Raw genomic sequence first — 16407 nt, forward strand, 5'->3', positions numbered from 1 at the left:
ATCTTAAATTTGTCCAGACACAGTGGCTCACAACTGTAATCCTAACATTCTGGGAGGCCAAGGTGGGTGGATTGCTTGAACTCAGGAGTTCAAGACCAGCCTGAGCAAGATTGAAACCCCGTCTCTAAAAATAGTCTGGCATTGGTGGTGTGTGCCTGTAGTCTCAGCTACTTGGGAGGCTGAAGCAAGAGGATCACTTAAGCCCAAGAGTTTGAGGTTGCTGTGAGCTCTGATGCCATGGCACTCTACAAAAGAGTGACAAAGTCAGACTATCTAAAAAGAAAAAAAAAAATCTTAAAGTTACTTTTATTTCTTCTTTTTAAAAGTAGCAGGTATATTATATTCTTTAGATTTTACTTGTTTCTTAATAAAAAGAAAATATAATGGATGCTACTGCTTTTTGAAGTTAACTAGATAATATCCTTCAAGATATAGTATAAAATATTTTAGTAAATTTAAAAGAGATGCCATTAACTGGGTCAGTGGCTTACATGTGTAACCGAAGCACTTTGGGAGGTTAATATGGGAGGATTGGTTGAGGCCAGGAGTTCAAGACCAGTCTGGGCAAGATAATGAGACCCTGTCTTTACAAAAAAATGAGCCAAGCATGATGGTGCACGCCTATAGTCCTAGCTACCCATTAGTCTGAGGCAGGAGGATTACTTGAAACCAAGAACACAAGTTTACAGTGAACTATGATCATGCCTCTGCACTCCAGCCTGGGCAACAGAGTTGAGACCCTGTTTTCCCCTATTTTATAAAGAAAGAAGGGAGGGAGAAAGAGAGGGCAGAAGGACGCACAGAAGGAAGGAAGGAAAGGGAAGAAAAGAAAGAACAAAAGAATAGAAGTGATGCCATTAATGTTTTTTGACTGGCTTAAACAACAGAAGGAAGGAAAGAGAGAGAGAGGAAGGAAAGGAAGGAAGAGCAAGAAAGAAAGATAAAGAAAGAGATGCCATTAATGTTTTGTGAATGGCTTAAACAAGAGAAATTCGTTTGCTGATAATTCTGGAAGCTAGCAATCCAAGATCCAGGTGCCAGCAGGGTAAGTTTCATTCTGAGACCTCTCTCCTGGCTTATTAATGGCTGTCCGAGATGCCATGGAAATTTGTCTTTTAATTTTCATTTGTTTAGTTTATTTGTTTATTATAACATCTGGACTTTACTTTCTCATTTCCACCATAACTTTGGAAAAACATAGTAAATACTAACTTAATATTTTTTTTCTAAAAGCAGCCGAAGAAGGCAAAAAAATTACAGATCTTTTAAATAAGAAAATACATATTAACTCATAATAATGAGTAAGGTATAAATAACTTGATATCCCTTCATATGTCCAAGACATATTGATTATATGCCATCTATCTTGGTCAAATTGTACTGTTTATGAGAATAAACAAGAATATAAACAAAAATTAGCATTTGTTATAAAAATGTTAGAATTTTTACTAATACTTCATTTGTTTGAAATAGTTGAAATAATTTGATACAATAAAAGGTAAGTATTAATATACCTAAAATTTGTTTTACATCTAACTTTTTGTTTGGGATTCATTGAAGGTACAAAGAATTAGATAACACTGATCGCATTTATTAGGTAAAGCCCCTCTTATAATAATGGGGGTCCTGCCCCCATGAGGTATGCCATACACCATGACCCCTATCCCCCTTCCCTCTCCCCACTCCCTCATTCCCCTACCCCACCTCTTATATTGGCTCATCTACTTCCTTCATATTAGAATTGAGTACAATGGATTCCTGCTTCTCCATTCTTGTGATGCTTTACTAAGAAGAATATATTCCACCTCCATCCAGGTTAATACACAAAATATAAAGTCTGAATAGTATTCCATGGTATACATATACCACAGCTTATTGATCCATTCCTGGGTTGGTGGACATTTACGTCATATAACTAATTTTTTGATAAACAAGCTTTAAATTTGGTTGGTTAATGAAATAGATTTATGATGTTTATTTTGCAGTAAAATGTTTATCATGCACAGATATTAAGTTAAAAAAATGTGGTAATAGAGTTCTGTTATATCCTATTCTCCAGTGTTACTTCTGGACTTCTGAACACCGACCTTTCTCTAATAACTTGAATGTTATTCCATGCCTTTCTTTTTTTGGGGTGGGGGGGCTTACGCGATTCTCTTTTTTTTTTATTGTTGGGGATTCATTGAGGGTACAATAAGCCAAGTTACACTGCAATTGTTAGGCAAAGTCCCTCTTGCAATCATGTCTTGCCCCCATAAAGTGTGACACACACCAAGGCCCCACCCCCCTCCCTCCGTCACTCTTTCTGCTTTTCCTCCCCCCCCATAACCTTAATTGTCATTAATTGTCCTCATACCAAAATTGAGTACATAGGATTCATGTTTCTCCATTCTTGTGATGCTTTACTAAGAATAATGTCTTCCACTTCCATCCAGGTTAATACGAAGGATGTAAAGTCTCCATTTTTTTTAATAGCTGAATAGTATTCCATGGTATACATATACCACAGCTTGTTAATCCATTCCTGGGTTGGTGGGCATTTAGGCTGTTTCCACATTTTGGCAACGGTAAATTGAGCTGCAATAAACAGTCTAGTACAAGTGTCCTTATGATAAAAGGATTTCTTTCCTTCTGGGTAGATGCCCAGTAGTGGGATTGCAGGATCAAATGGGAGGTCTAGCTTGAGTGGTTTGAGGTTTCTCCATACTTCCTTCCAGAAAGGTTGTACTAGTTTGCAGTCCCACCAGCAGTGTAAAAGTGTTTCCTTCTCTCCACATCCACGCCAGCATCTGCAGTTTTGAGATTTTGTGATGTGGGCCATTCTCACTGGGGTTAGATGATATTTCAGGGTTGTTTTCATTTGCATTTCTCTAATTTATAGAGATGATGAACATTTTTTCATGTGTTTGTTGGCCATTCATCTGTCATCTTTAGAGAAGGTTCTATTCATGTCTCTTGCCCATTGATATATAGGATTGTTGGCTTTTTTTCATGTGGATTAATTTGAGTTCTCTATAGATCCTAGTTATCAAGCTTTTGTCTGATTGAAAATATGCAAATATCCTTTCCCATTGTGTAGGTTGTCTCTTTGCTTTGGTTATTGTCTCCTTAGCTGTACAGAAGCTTTTCAGTTTAATGAAGTCCCATTTGTTTATTTTTGTTGTTGTTGCAATTGCCATGGCAGTCTTCTTCATGAAGTCTTTCCCCAGGCCAATATCTGCCAGTGTTTTTCCTATGCTTTCTTTGAGGATTTTTATTGTTTCATGCCTTAAATTTAAGTCCTTTATCCATCTTGAATCAATTTTTGTGAGTGGGGAAAGGTGTGGGTCCAGTTTCAGTCTTTTACATGTAGACATCCAGTTCTCCCAACACCATTTATTGAATAGAGAGTCTTTCCCCCAAGGTATGTTCTTGTTTGGTTTATCAAAGATTAGGTGGTTGTAAGATGTTAGTTTCATTTCTTGGTTTTCAATTTGATTCCAAGTGTCTATGTCTCTATTTTTGTGCCAGTACCATGCTGTCTTGACCACTATGGCTTTGTAGTACAGACTAAAATTATTCCATGCCTTTCTAACAAATTAAGATTATTGTCTAATAATCTTAGGTCTTAGTCCATTTTGCTAGCTCCACCACTAGGCTTGGGTTCTGTTTATTCTTGCTTCCCCATTCTTGTCATCCTTATACTATTTTATTATTTCTGTCTTAGCCATTAGGAAGCTCAGCTTCAGGATCCTTCATATTTTTGCCTGTCCCTCACATTTTCCATGTCTGTCAGTATGAATACATTATAGTATAAATTGCTTCTGGATTAAAATGCTTTTGGAGAGAGAGCCTTGTGGAGTGGCAGTATTGTAGCCAATGAAGTTTACCTGAGGCACAATTATTGCTAATTTAAAACTTTTCCCTGGCCAGGTGAGGTAGCGCATGCCTATAATCTTAGCACTCTGGGAAATAAATGGGTGGATTGCTTGAGCTCAGGAGTTTGAGACAGCCTGAGCAAGAGTGAGACCTTGCTTCTACTAAAAAGAGAAAAGCTAGCCAGGCGTGGTGGTGGACTCCTATAGTGCCAGCTACTTGGGAGGCTGATGCAGGAGGATCATTCGAACCTGGGAGTTTGAGATTGCTGTGAGCTGTGAGGCCACGGCACTCTACCCAGGGCAACAGAGTGAGATTCTGTCTCCAAAAATAAAAAAAAAAGAAAAGAAAAAACTTTTCCCAATATCACACCATGATGACTTGCAATATAATTGACACTGGCAATTTTTTATGGTCTCTATGGAAACTAAATAATGGGAAAAAATAAGAAATAATACTTACTGAAGAAATAAAAATACTTTTGGAGAACAGTAGTTGTTCAACTAGATCCAGCAGTATTTAGTTGTGATACTTGTTTTTTTTTTTTTTTTTTTTTTGAGACAGAGCCTCAAGCTGTTGCCCTGGGTAGAGTGCCGTGGATCATAGCTCACAGCAACCTCAAACTCCTGGGCTCAAGTGAGTCTCCTATTTCTGCCTCCCAAGTAGCTGGGACTACAGGCGCCCGCCACAACGCCCAGCTATTTTTTGGTTGCAGCCGTCATTGTTGTTTGGCGGGCCCAGGCTGGATTTGAACCCACCAGCTCAGGTGTATGTGGCTGGTGCCTTAGCCACTTGAGCCACAGGTGCCGAGCCAATGATACTTGTTTTTAAGTGAATGGTTTTTATACTTCAGTTAAACTGTTGAAATGATTGATTTAATTTAAAAAATAGCTTAATATTTTTATAGTCAGAGGCTCTGGTGGTAGAACCCAACAAATTGTATTTTTTCTACAACAGCTTTATTGAGGTATAATAGATGTACAACAAACAGAATATATTTTAAGTGTACTATTTGATAAGTTTCGACATTTCAGTATATTCATAAAAGCATCATCACAGCCAACAAAATGAATATACATTCATCACCCTCCAAAATTTTCTTAGGCCCTTTGGCACTTCTTCTTGCCTCCTCCAAGCAAACACTAATGTTTTCACATCACTATAGATTAGTTTTTATTTTCTAGAGTTTTATATTAGTGGAATTATACAATATGTACTCTTTTGCACACCATTTTAAATTGCCCACAAACTTTATAGCCATCCTACATAGATTTAATGCATTTTTGGTTTTTTTGAGACTGGTGTCATAGGTCACAGCAACCCCAAACTCCTCGGCTTATGTGATTCTCTTGCCTCAGCCTCCCGAGTAGCTGGGACTACAGGCACCCACCACAACACCCAGCTATTTCTAGAAACGAGGTCTCGCTCTGGCTCAGGCTGGTCTCGAACCTATGACCTCAGACAATCCACCAGCCTCAGCCTCCCAAGGCTGGGATTATAGACATGAGCCTCTGTGCCCAGCCCAACATAATGAATTTTTTATCTGTTTTCCTGTTGACAGACATTTGGGTTGTTTCTAGTTTTTGGCTATTACAGATAAAACTGCTATGAACACATGTGTACAAATCTTTGGACATGTATCTTTTTACCTTGAATAAATGCGTAGAAGTGTTATGAGTGGGACAGCTGGGTCATATGGTAAGTGAATGTTAACTTTTTTTTGTTTTTGTTTTTTTGGAGACAGAGTCTAGGTTTGCTACCTTCAGTAGAGTGTCATGGCATCATAGCTCATAGCAACCTCAAACTCTTGAGCTCAAGTGATCTTGCCTCAGCCTCCCGAGTAGCTAGATCTATAGGAGTCCACCATATGCTTAGCTATTTTTAGAGTCAAGGTCTCAGTCTTGCTCAGCCTGGTATTGAACTTGTGTGCTCAAGCAGTTGGCATGCCTCAGCCTCCCAGAGTGCTAGGATTACAGGTGTGAGCCACCAAACCCAGGCATGAACGTTTAACTATTTTTTTTTTTTTTTTTGAGACAGAGCCTCAAGCTGTCACCCTGGGTAGAGTGGTGAGGCATCAGTTCACAGCAACCTCCAACCCCTGGGTTTAAGTGATTCTCTTGCCTCAACCTCACAAGTAGCTAGGACCACAGGCACCCACCACAATGCCCGGCCATTTTTTGGTTGTAGTTGTCATTGTTTGGCAGGCCCGGGCTGGATTTAAACCTGCCAGCTCTGGTGTATGTGGATGGCACCTTAGCTGCTTAAGCTACAGGCGCCGAGCCTATATTTACCTTTTTTAAGAAACTGCCAGGTGTAGTGGCTCATGCCTGTAATCTTAGCACTCTGGGAGGTTGAGATGGATGGATTGCTTGAGCTCAGGAGACTTAGACCAGCCTGAACAAGAGCAAGACCTTGTCTCTACTAAAAATAGAAAAATTAGCTGGACATTGTGTTGGTCACCAGTAGTCCCAGCTACTTGGGAGGTCGAGGCAAGAGGATCTCGTGAACCCCCCAAGAGTTTGAGGTTGCTATGAGCTATGATGATGCCACAGCACTATCCAGAAAGCGACGGAGTGTGACTCTGTCTCAAAAAAGAAAAAAAAAGAAAGAAAGAAAAAGAAACTGTGGAACTGTTTTCCACAGTGGTTGTACTATTTTTTTTCCACCAGCCGAAAGTGAAAATTCCAGTTTCTCTGCATCTTAGCTAACATTTGGTGTAAAACAGTTTTATAACTTTAGCTATTTTAATAGATTTATATTGATATCTCATTGGGATTTTAATTTATTTTTTTCTGAAAAACTGTGATGCTGAGCATCTTTTTTTAATGTGCTTATTAGCCATCTCTATATCTTCTTTGGTGAAGTGTGCAAATATTTTGCTCTTTTTTTTTCTTGAGACAGTCTCAAGTTGTCACCTTGGGTAGAGTGCTATGGCATCATAGCTCACAGCAACCTCCAACTCTTGGGCCCAAGTGATCCTCTTGCGTTGGTTTTTCTATTTGTAGTAGAAGTGGGTCTTGCTGTTTGCTCAGGATGGTTTCAAACTCGTGAGATCAAGCAGTCCACCAGCCTTTGCCTCCCAGAGTGCTAGATTTATAGGTGTGAGCTGCTACGCCAGCCTATTTTGCTCATTTATTATTATTTATTTATTTATTTACTTATTTTTGGTAGAGACAGAGTCTCACTTTACCGCCCTCTGTAGAGTGCCATGACGTCACAGGACTCACAGCAACCTCCAGCTCTTGGGCTTACGCAATTCTCTTGCCTCAGCCTCCTGAGCAGCTGGGATTACAGGCGCCTGCCACAACACCCGCCTATTTTTTGGTTGCAGTTTGGCCAGGGCTGGGTTTGAACCTGCCACCCTCAGTATATGGGGCCAGTGCCCTACTCAGCCACAGGTGCCACCCTATTTTTTTTATTATTAAATCGTAGCTGTGTATGTTAATGAGATCATGGGGCACCATACACTGGTTTTATACACCATTTGACACATTTTCATCACACTGGTTAACATAGCCTTCCTGGCACTTTCTTAGTTACTGTGTTAAGACATTTATATTCTACATTTACTAAGTTTCACATGTACCCTTGTAAGATGCACTGCTGGTGTAATCCCACCAATCACCCTCCCTTCACCCATCCTCTCCCCTCCCTCCCCTCCCTCTCTCCCTTCCCCATATTCTTAGGTTGTAACTGGGTTATAGCTTTCATGTGAAAACCCTAAATTGGTTTCATAGTAGGGCTGAGTACATTGGGTACTTTTTCTTCCATTCTTGAGATACTTTACTAAGAAGAATATGTTCCAGCTCCATCCATGTAAACATGAAAGAGGTAAAGTCTCCATCTTTCTTTAAGGCTGCATAATATTCCATGGTGTACATATACCACAATTTATTAATCCATTCGTGGATCGATGGGCACTTGGGCTTTTCCCATGACTTAGCAATTATGAATTGAGCTGCAATAAACCTTCTGGTACAAATATCTTTGTTATAATGTGATTTTTGGTGTTCTGGGTATATAACCTAGTAGAGGAATTACAGGATTGAATGGCAGATCTGTTTTTAGATCTCTAAGTGTTCCCCAAACATCTTTCCAAAAGGAATGTATTAGTTTGCATTCCCACCAGCAGTGTAGAAGTGTTCCCATTTCTCCACATCTACGCCAACATCTCTGGTCTTGGGATTTTGTGATACGGGCTAATCTTACTGGAGTTAGATGATATCTCAAAGTAGTTTTGATTTGCATTTCTCTGATGATTAAGGATAATGAGCATTTTTTCATATGTCTGTAGGCCGTGCGCCTGTCTTCATCAGAAAATTTCTCTTCAAGTCCCTTGCCCAGCCTGCGATGGGATCACTTGTTCTTTTCTTGCTTATACGTTTGAGTTCTCTGTAGATTCTGGTTATTAAACCTTGGTCGGAGACATAATCTGCAAATATCGTCTCCCATTCTGAGGGCTGTCTGCTTGCTTTACTTACTGTGTTCTTGGCTGTGAGGAAGCTTTTTAGTTTGATCAGTTCCCAGTAGTGTATTTTTGAAGCTGCTTCAATTGCCCAGGGGGTCCTCCTCATAAAATACTCGCCCAGACCGATTTCTTCAAGAGTTTTCCCTGCACTCTCTTCTAGTATTTTTATAGTTTCATGTCTTAAGTTTAAATATTGAATCCAGTGGAGAGTCTATCTTAGTTAATGGTGAAAGGTGTGGGTCCAGTTTCAGTCTTCTATAGGTTCACCCAGCCAGTTCACCCAGCATCATTTGTTAAATAGGGAATCTCTTCTCCACTGAATGTTTTTAATTGGCTTGTCAAAGATCAAATAACAGTAAGTAGCTGGGTTCTTCTCTTGGTTCTCTATTCTATTCCATACATCTGCCTCTCTGTTTTTGTACCAGTACCATGCTGTTTTGATCACTGTTGATTTATAGTGTAGTTTGAGGTCCGGTAGTGTGATTCCTCCTACTTTGTTTTTATTTCTGAGTAATATCTTGGCTATTCGAGGTTTTTTCTGATTCCATATAAAATGAAGTATTATTTTTTCAAGATCTTTGAAGTGTGACAGTGGAGCTTTAATAGGAATTGCATTAAAATTGTATATTACTTTGGGTAACATGGACATTTTAACAATGTTGATTCTTCCCAGCCATGAGCATGGAATGTTTTTCCATTTGTTAACATTTTCAGCTATTTCTTTTCTTAGAGCTTCATAGTTCTCTTTATAGAGATCTTTCACCTCCTTGGTTAGATAAACTCCCAAATATTTCATCTTCTTTGGCACTACTGTGAATGAAAGAGTCCTTAAATGTTTTTTCAGTTTGACTATTGTTGGTGTATATAAAGGCTACCAATTTAATCAACATTTAAATGTTGATTTTGTAACCTGAGACGCTGCTATATTCCTTGATCACTTCTAAGAGTTTTGTAGTAGAATCCCTGGTGTTTTCCAGATATACAATCATATCATCTGCAAAGAGCAAAAGGTTGATCTTTTCTGACCCTATATGGATACCCTTAATTGCCTTTTCTTCCCTAATTGCGATGGCTAAAACTTCCATTACAATGTTAAAGAGCAGTGGAGACAATGTAGACAAGTGAGGCTACAGCAAACTAAAAACCTCAGCACAGCAAAGAGCCTCTTCTTTTGACGTGCCTTTTTTACTTATCTCTAAATGTGTAAGTAGTTCCCAGCTTTGATGACTTCATTCAAAAATCTAATTTGACTGATATTCTAGTAATATGAAGCCTCGAGATTGGAAAGGCTAGATACTTGTCATCCACCAAATGAAGTAATTACAAACTGTGATGCCGCAGGTGCCTTGGCAAAAATAAAGATCGTAACTCCATTCTTGTCTTTTCAGAGTCACTGCTAATAATTCTCTGCCAATGTTATGATTGAGCCCTTCTTGAAAGCTGTTGTGTCAGGAGAGGATACGCACACAAAACCCAAAAAGGATGATAAGAATTTTCAGACTGAAAAACTCTAAATAGTATCTCTGGGTTATATAGACTTATGTATACTACTGAAAAACAAAACAAAACAGTAGCTTGGAAACATAACACCTGGGGAAAGCTTTTTGGCAGCAGCCGCAGTCTGTGATGGCGACTCCAGATCAGTCCTCTGGGCTCCTGTCTTTTCCACCTGCCTGGAAAGTGGCTATGGAGGCCAAGGAACAAAAATGATCTGGCAGAGGGTAGACCTCAGAGGATAATAGGACATTTCCTCTCAGAGAAGAGATAGCCCTAGGTACGTCAACTAAACAGATCAGTTATTTCTCAAGAGAAAGCTCTAGTGCTGGCGACAAAAATAAATAAAGAAAGAAAAAAAAAGGAACAGTGGAGACAATGGGCAGCCTTGTCTGGTTCTTGATCTGAGTGGAAATGATTTCAATTTAACTCTATTCAATACAATATTGGCTGTGGGTTTGCTGTAGAATCAGTTTAAGAAATGTCCCTTCTATACCCATTTTCTTTTCTTTTCTTTCTTTCTTTTTTTTTTTTTTTGTAGAGACAGAGTTTCACTTTATGGCCCTCGGTAGAGTGCCGTGGTGTCACACAGCTCACAGCAACCTCCAACTCCTGGGCTTAGGCGATTCTCCTGCCTCAGCCCCCCGAGTAGCTGGCACTACAGGCACCCGCCACAACTCCCGGCTATTTTTTTGTTGCAGTTTGGCCGGGGCTGGATTTGAACCTGCCACCCTCGGTATATGGGGCTGGCGCCCTACTCACTGAGCCACAGGTGCCGCCCTATACCCATTTTCTTAAGTGTTCTGATCATGAAGGGATGCTAGATATTATCAAAAGCTTTTTCTGCATCAATTGAGAGAATCATATGGTCTTTGTTTTTTAATTTGTTTATGTTCTGAATTATATTTAGATTTATGTATATTGAACCAGCCTTGAGACCCTGGGATAAAACTGACTTGGTCATGATGTATAATTTGTTTGATGTGTTGCTGGATTCTGTTTGTTAGGATCTTATTGAATATTTTTGCATCTATATTCATTAGTGATATTGGTCTATAATTTTCTTTTCTTGTTGGGTCTTTTCCTGATTTGGGGATCAGGGTGATGTTTGCTTCATAGAACATGTTGTGTAGTCTTCCTTCTTTTTCTATATTTTGGAACAGGTTGAGTAATATAGGTACTAGTTCCTCTTTAAAGGTTTGGTATAATTCTGACGTGAAGCCATCTGGTCCCTTTTCTTTTTAGCGAGATTTTGTAGGGTTGATGCTATTTCAGAACTTGATATAGGCCTGTTCTACTTGATTCTGGCTAAGTCTTGGAAGGTGACTTGCTTCCAAGTATTGGTCAATTTCCTTCAGATTTTCATATTTCTGAGAATAAAATTTCTTGTAATATTCATTAAGGATTTTTTGAATTTCTGAGGAGTCTTTTGTTATTTCTGACTGATGAAATTAGAGATTTTACTGTTTTTTTCCTTGATAGGTTAGCCAAAGGTTTATCTATTTTATTGACCTTTTCAAAAAACCAACTTTTGATTTATTGATCTGTTGTATAATTCTTTTGTTTTCAATTTCATTTAATTCTGCTCTAATTTTGGTTCTTTTAATCTACTGGGTTTGGGGTTGGAATGTTCTTCCTTTTCCAGTTGCTTGAGATGTCCCATTAAGTTGTTAACTTCCTCTCTTTCTGTTCTCTTAAGGAAGGCTTGCAGTGGTATAAAATACTTAGGACTGCCTTTGTGGTATCCCAGAGGTTCTGATAATTTGTGGCTTCGTTGTCGTTTTGTTCCATAAATTTGGCAATATCCTTCTTAATCTCATTTCTGACCCAGCTATCATTCAGCATAAGGTTATTCAACTTCCATGTTTTTGTATGAGTATGCAGATTCCTCTTGTTACTGAGTTCAATTTTTATTCCATGGTGGTCCACGAAGATGCAACGAATAATTTATATTCCTTTACATTTACTAAGGTTAGACTTGTGACCTAAGATGTGATCGATTTTGGAGTAGATGAGAAGTATGTTTTATCAGTTTTGTTGGGATGAAATGTTCTGTAGATGTCTGCTAAATCCAAATGTTGGATGGTTAGGTTTAAATCTAAAATTTCTTTGCTCAGCTTCTTCTTGGAGGATCTATCCAACACTGCCAAAGGAGTGTTAAAATCTTTGACTATTATGGAGCTGGAGGAAATCAAGTTGCTCATGTCTGTTAGAGTTTCTCTTTTAAATCGAGTGCATAAATATGCACTGGTTGGGTGCATAAATATTAATAATTGAAATCTCATCATATTGAGTATTACCTTAACAAATATGAAGTGACCATTCTTATCCTTCCTTCCTTTTGTTGGTTTAAAGCCTATTGTATCTGCAAATAGAATTCCAACACCTGCTGCAAAGGTTTGTATTTGCAGCTCAGTTAGCTGTCAGTTCTAGCCTCCTGCCCTCCTTTGTCTAGGCTGACAATCCCCTGAGGGCCGGGTGCATCTTAGGCTCAGTGAAGCGGTCCTCTGGGTCAGCCCCGCCCTGGGAGTCAGCTGGCACTGCGCGTTTTCTAGTCCCTGCATTCCACCTAGGCTGGTACCACCTCAGGCAAACCGTTTACTCACGGGTCCTGCGTTTCTGTCCCAGATCTTCCACTGGTGGTTGCCACCTGAGAAGATGCCCAGCCTCCTCTGGTTGCCCAGAGAGACAGGGGGTGTGACTCCAGAATATCCAGGGATGAGCCCTATTGTTGCCAAAAACGGCTGTTGCTCTGCACCTCGGGGCACCGCCGCTTTGGCGTGGTTCCCTCTCAGCCAACCGTCCTCTCCTCACTCCCATGCCACAGAATCAGCACTGACCAGCTGTAGTCCAGGCCCTGTCCACGCCCCTCGAGAAATCACCCAAGAATCCGGACTCCTGGGGGACAGGCCTCCAGACCTCATAGTGAGAGTGGAAGGGAGTGCTGGGAGCTCAGAATTGCAGGTAGAGAATATATACAGTTGTACACAGTTTTATGCCTGGCAGGAGAGCATCATGGGACCCTAGTAGGGGAAGTAGGTCCAGTTTTTAGAGGGTATCTCCTGTGGAGTATAATGGGAGGATGTTTGAACTCTGCTCGTTTGTTTGTGGGGTACTCTGAGCCTTTCCATGGGGGAGGGAACTCCCGTCCACTTGGCGATGGATTTTGTACCTTTTGTTTGTATCCTTGGGGTCACAGCTGACCTCAGCAGGGTTGATGTGCGTTCTTCAACCTTCTCTCCTGGTGCAGCTCTAATCTGCCAGGTTACTTGCTAAATTTCTGTCCTTTAACTCTCCTTCTGGACAGGAGCCTCTGTGGAAAGTTGGTTTCAGTCAGCCATCTTGTCTCCTCACCCTCATTTTTGTTTTTATTGGGTTGTTTAATTCCTTTTCTTTCCTTTTTTTTTTTTTTGAGACAGAGCCTCAAGCTGTTGCCCTGGGCAGAGTGCCATGGCATCACAGCTTACAGCAACCTCAGACTCCTGGGCTTAAGCAATTCTTTTGCCTCAGACTCTCAATTATCTGGAACTACAGGCACCTGCCACAACGCCCGGCTATTTTGTTGTTGTTGTTGCTGTTGCAGTTTGACCAGGGCTGGGTTTGAACCCACCACCCTTGGTATATAGGGCCGGCACTCTACTCACTGAGCCACAGGCGCCGCCCTATACTTTCAATTTTTAATATAGGTATAGTGCTATTAAAGTTGTTTACTTTTTTAGTTAGCTTTGGTAGCTTGTCTTTTAAGAAATTTGTCTATTTCATCTAAGTTGCCAAATCTATGGACGTAAACTTTTTCACAACATTCCTGCCTTATTCTTTTAATACCTTTAGCGATGTAACATCTCTCACACTTTATATTGGAAGCTTATCACTTTTATCAATCTTCTCAAAAAAACACATTTTGGCTATACTGATTTTGTACATTTTTTGTCTTTATACTTTTATAAATTTTGTCTATTCCTCCCTTCTGTTTACTTCGTTTTAATTTTCTCTTCTCTCTTTTTTTGTTTTTAGTTATTCAAGGTAGAATTTAAAGTTGTTAATACGTGAGATCATTTTTCTTCTTTTTTCTTTCTTTCCTTTTTTTTTTTTTTTTGTGGTTTTTGGTCGGGGCTGGGTTTGAACCCGCCACCTCCGGCATATGGGACTGGCACCCTACTCCTTGAGCCACAGGCACCGCTCCCCTTTTTTTTTTGAGACAGAGTCTCACTTGTCACCCTCAGTAGAGTGCCATAGCATTATAGCTCACAGCAACCTCAAACTCTTAGGCTCAAGTGATTCTCTTGCATCTTTCTCCTAAGTAGCTGGGACTACAGGTGCCTGCTACACCCCTCACCCCACCACGGCTGTTTTTAGAGGTGGGGTCCTGCTCTTGCTCAGGCTGGTCTCAAACCTGTGAAACCAAGCAATCCACCCTCCTCGGCCTCCTGGAGTGCTAGGATTACAAGCATGAGCCACCACTCCTGTCCCCATTCTTCTTTTCTAATACAGGATTTTAGTGCTATAAAGTTTCCCTACCAGGTGGTGCCTGTGGCTCAGTGAGTACGGTGCCAGCCCCTTATACTGAGAGTGGCAGATTTGAATCCAAACGTGGCCAAACTGCAACAAAAAAATAGCCGGGCATTGTGGCGGGCGACTGTAGTCCCAGCTACTCAGGAGGCTGAGGCAAGAGAATCACCTAAGCCCATGAGTTGTAGGTTGCTGTGAGCTGTGACACCAGGGCACTCTACTGAGGGTGATAAAGTGACACTCTCTCTTAAAAAAAAAAAAAGTCTGTAAAAATAGGTTTTGGAGGTGGGTTTATTCTTAAACATTAGAAAAGTCAGGAACTATTATAAATGTTAAGGCTTCCCACACAAGTGACTATGTTTATTTAATGGATAGTGAACATGGGAATGTATTTTCATCCTATCTAGTGGTTCTGTTTGGTAAGCCAGATGAGAAAGATTTGAGAGGGACAGAGAATAGGACCTTCCTTGTATATCTTAAGATATTTAGAATGTTAACTCTTAATGAGGCTGAAATCATCTCAAAAGGATTGACAAGAAGGCAGCACCTGTGGCTCAAAGGAGTAGGGTGCCAGCCCTATATGCTGGAGGTGGCGGGTTCAAACCCATCCCTAGCAAAGAAAACTGCAAAAAAAAAAAAAAATGGATTGGTGAGAGTATTATTAGTATTATTTGGGGGAATGAGGAGGATGGGATTTTGGTGCCTTTTTCAGCAGACTCCAAGACAAAGATACTTTTATTTTGATAGTGCAAAACATAGGGATTCTGCGAATAAAACAGAACATACAACTCTGGAACTGGGTTCCTTTTACTTTGTAAAAGCTGTTACTCTACAGAAAGATTTAGAGTTTATAGTTTGTTTTTAATCATCTTTTGTATTTATTTGTATTTGGTAAGACCCAGGTGTGATATAAGCTATTCCTTCCCAGCTATAAAATAAGTGTGTACTCTTGGGATCTGAATTCGTTCATTAAAAAATTTGTTTTTAGGTTTATCACCTGTTAATTTCCAGTGACATTTGAGTATGTTATTTTATAAATGATGTGATTCCAGAGAGAATTGAGTGCTTTTCTTTCTTTTTTTTTCAAAGTTAAGAAAAAAAAATTCCAATGTTGTTTTTAAATAAACTTGCTTTGGTCTGCCATATTCTTTCTATACTCTACGTATCTCTTGTCCGACTTTTGGTTCCGTCTTTCCATTTCTCGTCCATTCCTGGCCTTTATAGCCTTTATTATCTATATTTTAAATTCCCTTTTTGTTAAGTCCATTAATTCTTTATAGGTGGAGTCTTCTACAATAGCTGCCTCATGGTTCCTCTGTTTTGGTTTTTCATGATGCCTGAATTTTTCTGTTGGTTCTCCCTCATGTGTTCCTTCTTCTTTTTTACCTCCTTGTCCTCCTTTTTACTTCTCACTGCCTCCTTTGTTTTAAACAGAAGTCCTTGCTCTTGATGACAATATGTTGCAATTTGTCGCCAGGACACCAGGTGGTGCTGTGTTTTTGTTTGTTTGTTTCTGTTTTGTTTTGTTTTGGAGACAGCACAGCTAGCAACCTCTATGGTCCTTATTCCAAACTTAGTTGTCTTCAGTGATTGCCTGATTGTTTTGTCAGCATTAAGATCCTGCTGTGTTAGGATTTTAAAGCTCTCATGAATCCTCGGGGACAGGTCTTACAGTGCCCCCTGACTCCAGTTCCCATAGGGTGCGGGAATCCCTCAAGAGATTCCACTCTGTCCCAAGAGTGGAGTTCTGATCCCAAAAGGTGGAATTAAGATATTTGTGCTTTAGGCCCCTGCTAAGACCTTCTTCAGACCTTCTCACAATGGCAGCCCCTTGGCCATGCAGACCTTCTCAGTATGGCTGCCTCACCCGCCACCAAACTTATGGCAAGTCCATTCGATCCAGCATTCAAATCTGGTTGCTATATACTGTTCAAGTTGGCCTACTCTTCCAAGCTTTCCACTTAACATGCAGCTTCCCCCAACAACTGAAAACTCTAGAAAAGCTTCCTCACATCCAGGGCCTTTGTGGGCAGCCAGCCAATCCCAGCCGGTCTCAATCACTAATTCATTAGATTTCCACT

The 16407-nt window shown here is 40.1% G+C and overlaps 1 pseudogene; it reads left to right on the plus strand.

The window, feature by feature from the left end:
- The first annotated feature begins 3829 nt into the window (after nt 1-3829).
- LOC128592789 (uncharacterized) lies at nt 3830-3907 on the plus strand (annotated as a pseudogene).
- Nucleotides 3908-16407: the final 12500 nt, after the last annotated feature.

The sequence above is a fragment of the Nycticebus coucang genome, chromosome 8 (genome assembly GCF_027406575.1).
Source record: "Nycticebus coucang isolate mNycCou1 chromosome 8, mNycCou1.pri, whole genome shotgun sequence".
Classification (NCBI taxonomy): Eukaryota; Metazoa; Chordata; class Mammalia; order Primates; family Lorisidae; genus Nycticebus; species Nycticebus coucang.